This window comes from Eptatretus burgeri, chromosome 21 (assembly GCF_056783735.1).
Source record: "Eptatretus burgeri isolate ZD-2024b chromosome 21, Ebu_testis_v1, whole genome shotgun sequence".
Lineage (NCBI taxonomy): Eukaryota > Metazoa > Chordata > Myxini > Myxiniformes > Myxinidae > Eptatretus > Eptatretus burgeri.
In genome coordinates, this window is record NC_140981.1 from 1,456,555 (window position 1) to 1,462,924 (window position 6,370).

The window sequence follows — 6,370 nt, forward strand, 5'->3', positions numbered from 1 at the left end:
TTTTGCACAGCAAGATGTTTTCATTATTCATGAATAAATTGCAATTCCCTCATCAACCTGTGTTCAAATCACTGACTTTATTTCAGTTTTGCTTTGAATGTTTGCCAGTCACTCGTTATTTTTCTTCCCATATCTGAAATTGGCTGATAAGGCATTTCCATCAAACGGTTGAGTTACTTTACTTGACTTCTCCATCCACGTCGCTTCTGTGGCTCCACAAAGCAAATCACACAGGTTTATCCACCTCTAGTTTTGTACCGGATTGGACATCCTCATTTTTAAGTGGTGTCGCCGCTTCGATATTTGGTACGTCCTTCCTTCCGTCCGTCAGTCCTTCCATCCATTCGTCTGTCAAGATGAAGAAAAAGAACTTTTCCAAAAACACTTTAATTTTAAAGGTTTCTGAAGTGTAATTTTAGAAGGTTCAAACAAAAGGATAATACCAAAGGATAATTCCAAAGTGTTATTCAAGAGGGTTCGAAAGGATAATCCTAAAGGGTAATTCTGAAGTGTTATTCTGGAGGTTTCTAAAGGGTAATTTTAAAGGGAAATTCTATAGGGTTCTAAAGGGATAATTCGAAAGGGTAATTGTCGAAATGTTTAACCACATCTGGTGTGTTTATTAACCACATCTGGTATGTATATTAACCACATCTGTTATGTATATTAACCACATCTGGTGTGTTTATTAACATCTGGTATGTTTATTAACCACATCTGGTGTGTATATTAACCACATCTGGTATGTATATTAACCACATCTGGTATGTTTATTAACCACATCTGGTATGTTTATTAACCACATCTGGTATGTTTATTAACCACATCTGGTATGTTTATGAACTGCATTCAGAATGTTTATTAACCACATCTGGTGTGTATATTAACCACATCAGGTATGTATATTAACCATATCTGGTTTGTATATTAACCACATCTGGTATGTTTATTAACCACATCTGGTATGTTTATTAACCACATCTGGTATGTATATTAACCACATCTGGCATGTATATTAACCACATCTGGTGTGTTTATTAACCACATCTGGTATGTTTATTAACCACATCTGGTGTGTATATTAACCACATCAGGTATTGCAATAACCACATCAGGTATATCTGGTTTGTTTATTAACCACATCTGTAATGTAAATTAATCACATCTGGCATGTATATTAACCACATCTGGTATGTTTATTAACCACATCTGTTATGTTTATTAACCACATCTGGTATGTTTATGAACCGCATTCAGAATATTTATTAACCACATCTGGTATGTATATTAACCACATCTGGTGTGTATATTAACCACATCTGGTATGTATATAAACCACATCTGTTATGTATATTAACCACATCTGGTATGTTTATTAACCACATCTGGTGTGTTTAATCCCATGTGGAGCTATTCTATCCTGTTTGTTTGTTTGTTTTTTCATCCTTTTTGGGTTTTTTTACCCCATTTGCTATGTTGGAGTTCCGTTCTTCCCCAAATGTTCCCACATCGTCTCCGGTCTTTGTATTAATAAGGATAATCGTGATTATAAATGGATCAAGGATCTCTGCTCTCACTGAGGAATCCACAATCTCCGAACGTCAGCATGTCACCCACAACGTGATGGAGCAATGGAGCGTCACAATCGTACCAAGAAGGATGAACTTGCCAAAGCCTTGTGACACAAAGGAATTGAATGGGACGAACGTGTCCACCAGATTGAAGTGGCAGACAACACGATGATGTATGCCAGCACAGGCTTCACTCCCTTCAATCTGACACACGGACGCAAAGCCAAAACTACCTCTCCAGGTTCTTCTTAAGAACTCTCGCTGGGGACTTGGTGCTTGTGGATGATCCAGCCAACTGCCCTCACAAACTTGCTCCACAATGGGTTGGCCCCCACAAAGTGCTTCGCCTCCATCTCGGTGTCAAACGAGCATCCTCCAGTGAACTCAGAAATCCAAGCGCTTTTAAATCCACAGTCCAACGCAAGGATTGTGCTCCCTGGCCCTGTGAAATCGTGCTTCCCGATTTGTCAATTCACAATGATGTTATATTAAGTGGTGAACGAGTTGTTATCCCCAATTCCCTTTACTACCCGACTGATTGACATTGGACATGCTGAACATCAAGGCGTTGTTCGCACAAAACACCGATCGAGGCGGTTGTGTTGGAGGCCAAAAATGGACACCCAGGTCCAATGTGATGTTCGAAATTACAATGTTTTTCAGACGAGCGACTCCACTGCCAGTTGCCGCAACGGTCTGATGCAACCAGTTCCACTTCCTTCAGATTCCTGCATGGAGTAAGTTCGGATGACATATTGACATGACCACATACTTCCCATGACAACAGATTTGCCATCACTCTTATTATCATTATTGTTATCTTGCCAAAACGAAGTTTTGCAAGATATGTGAGTCAGCTTGTATGTTTTTTTGTTTTTTTTGTCTGTAATCACGTATAAAAAATTCTGCAGAGCACAGTTATCATCGGAAATTTTTGTAACTTCGCATATCAGAGGCCTATTGGAGGTCCCTTTCAGCGCATAAAATTTTGAAGGTCAAGGTCACTTTGGCGCAAATCAGGGGAGTCGACGAAACCCTTTTTTTTTGAGTAATTTTGATCGGATCGTCTTCAAACTTCATGGGAATATAGTTCATGGTCTGGCGCTCAGCTGATTAATTTTTGGTGGCGATTGGCCTTGACCTTCATGGTTAGCGCCTCAGGTCAAACATATTTGACCCCAAGGTCAAATTTTCAAGTTTTAGGAACCATATCGTGTAGTATCTCAAATTGAACACCTCGATGAGTGCTTTCTAGATATGTCAAGCTTGAGACATTATGACGTCATTTGGTGACGTTATGAGGCAAAAGCATATTTTTCATGGTTACTCTGTAGAACGATTCTCATCGGAATCTCTCGTAGGCAGATATTCCTCAAGGAGTCGCTCCTGGTGGATAGCAGCTCTGTTCACCTCAGTGTGACCTTAAAGAAGTCACACGTGGTCACCTTTTGGCAAGATACGGGTCACCCTGCGGGTGACATTGGTTTATTTGTTTGTTTGTTTGCCAAATCGATATTCTTATCTTGTGAAGTGCACGACTTGCCACATAGTCTTGTATCCTGGGTTCTTGTCTTACAATGCTTCTTTGTCAGTTACATCTCCCTATTACTGGAGAATACATGTATGGTCACAAAATACTGCACACAGCTGTGAATTATCAGAACACCCAACCTCTTACCTTGACACTGGAATGTTTTCAGCTTGGGAAACATCTTAACAAGCCAATTAGATGTCAGTAAGCTTCAATAACATGTACTGTTCATTGTCCAACCCATGCCCCCCCCCCACCTTTTCTGAGAGAGAGGTTCGCGGAGTGGGAGATGTTGCTCTCCGTATCTCTTGCCATGCGCACGTTAAAACAATAAATGAATTCAACTGATCGGGAAAACTTGTCTGGGCTGAGTTTTTCCACCACAACGGGAAAAGCGAGCAAAAGTACTCTTTAGCAAGGATGGGAAAAGTGGGCAACCCGTCCCCCAGAACCCCCACCACCCCTCCCACAGACCCGCAATAACTCCACACACCCCTCCACCTCATCACAACTCCCACCCCCACAAACCTCCATTAAAACTTTTTCATTCCAATCAAAGAAAGTCCTCCCTGTCCAATCACTTTCAACTTCAGGAATTCTCCACCTCCTTCCTTTTTCTCTAACTCTGGTTCAGGGTTACTCTCCTGTTGAAAGGACGTTTGGAGCTTTATCCACTTAAAAACAACTTCCACGTTAAAAATAAAAATAAAAAAAAAACAGAAATAACATACAAACACATTGAGCTATCCATTTGAGCTCACCGAATGCCAGATCTACCGCGAAAAGGTCGAACAACTGGTAACTTCAAATACAAACGGTCGGTGACCAGGATACAAAAGCATAACTTGCTGTCTGACTTTCAGCCAACAAAGAAAGCTTTGCCGTAAGGAGAGGATTCATGACGTTTGAAGCACATTTATGAGAAAATCGTTGTTACCTGCGGCTTGTTGCTGTTGTTGGGTTCTTGGTGGTGGAATCGGTCGATTTTTGGAATGTGCACCCATTGATCAGAGAGCAGACGGACCGCAACCACAATGGCACCAAGCCAAAATTATATGGCCACCATCTTGGTTTTTCTGTGGGCCGATCACATTAGGCCTGTGGGCCTCAACTGATTATATACCGCCCGGGTTTGTTTTTTTGCATCCCAGGTTGTGACCACATTGTGGTAATTTCTCACTTGTTTTTGTTTTTTTGTCTGGGCCAGTGTGTTCTCCAAAGCCAGTCGCGACTGGGCATCAGGTTAGGTCAGGTTTGGGAGCACGTGACGAGGCATCCGACGTTGCGTAAAGTAAAGCTTTCGTCCGCACTGCTTTCCCCTCTGGGCTGGCGCTCCTGCCTCTCATCTTTCTCGGCTGCAAGCTGTGGAAACCAAGGCGTTGGGGATTATTGGTATCTCCCGCGATGAGGCTGAGTCGCAGGGCACTCAAGGTCCGCCAGCAACCCCCTTCTGGAAAAACTATCAAAATCACGAATCACTGCTCACCTTCACTCTTTCATTCCTCTTTTTTCCGACCTTTGGAACAAACTCCCACACTCTCTTCAATCCAACTCTTCCCTCCAGGTCTTCAGAACAGCTGTTCACCACCATCTCTCATCTTCCCCCATCCAAAACCACGATCTTTTCTACCCCCGTTAATCTACCTCTTTCAAGTTCCCTGCTTTCCTTCCTGAAGGTCCCTGTTGTGTGAGGACCTGAAAGTCCCTGTAGTGTTCATCCTGTTTACCCTGTGTACCCCGCCCCACCCCTCTCTCTTTCACAGATCAACTCATGTCTCTGTTCCACACTGTTTTGTCCATCCCTCTCGCGCCCCTCTTGTCTCCTGCTACCCTTGATGTACGTTCTGTGTGTTAGCTCTTGTACGAGCCTCGACAGTGCATACAAAATAAAAAAACTATGCTCTCTTAGGTCTCGGGGAGAAAGGAAACCGCACATTTTTAGGTAAATCAACAAACTCAACCACCACCGCACAGTAAACCCTGAAAATGCGGTTAATTTAGTTAATCATCCATCGATTGGCTACGACTACCAACGGCACAACATTTATCAAAAGGTGACACTCCACCACTTTCATGGCTCAGGATTGGGCCAGCAAAGGCAATGTAAGTAATGGATTTCGAAGAAAGTGAACTGTCTGACAACTGTTCGATTGAACAGATAAAGTCCAAGACACCTGGAGCTCGTAGTTGAAGCCAGGAATGGAGATGAAAAAAGCCAGGTACGATCGGGGTCGTGAGAAAGATAACTATGGGTGGTCGTGTTATCCCTTTCGTCCAAAGGCAGAGATTGTGTGTATGTGTCTGTGTGTATGTACGTGTGTATGTATGTGTGTGTGTGTATGTCTGTGTTTGTGTATTTGTGTATATCGATGGAGCTGCTCCTGTGTTGCACAAGTAGTGCAACTTGGTAAAATAAATAATTAGTCAATTATAAATTAATTACACGAGAAATTAAAAACGATGTCGGGATGGAGCTTGTACGCCAATCGTCATGGTGCTGTTACGAATCTGGAAGCCATTCGCATTCACACATACAGTTGACCCAAAGTTTAGTTATTTTGTGAAATATGTGTGGAAAGTTAGAATCCCACTCCTGACACCAATTGTTGTGGTGCCGGGTTCCGGGGCGAGGAACGACCGCTGGATGGAGCAGTTGGGCCGTCTCCACCCGAAATTGAAGGTCGTCACTCCGGATAAGTCCAAAGTCGACGTGTCGCTTCATGGACCGTGGACGCCAATATTTCGACCGCGCGGTTCGGGTCTTTTTGGCTGATTCCAATTTGCTTAATTAGCCACGCAGTCTCGCTACTGGGGCAGCCATATCCTCGGCCGGCTTTGTCCGAACCGAGTCACAGTTACCGAGAGCGGATCCCTCCACCCCACACGGGGGAGGGATAAGAAGGATCGTGAGCTGTATCCAGTGTTGGTTGTTGGTGTGTGTTGTTCCTTGGTTCCCTGGAGGTCGTTCCTTGCTTCTGGTCTGCTGGGCTCTCCTGGTCGTCGGTCATCATCCGTGGATGGCCGGGTCGTTCGTAGGATACTGGCTGCTCTCGTTGGATTCTGGTTCTTGGGTTCGAGTCCCACCGTGGTGGGTTGTGTTGGAGCGTTCAAGCTGGGATCCCCATTCCCTTTCACAGACTCCGAGCTCCACAAGTGCGAGTCGGTAAAACCGCACGAGGCGGCCAGGTACCCGACCAAACTCTGACCCCGAGCTTGCCTATCCTCCGCGGCTGGAGGGTCTCATAAAGGCCAGCTGGCTCCATTTCTT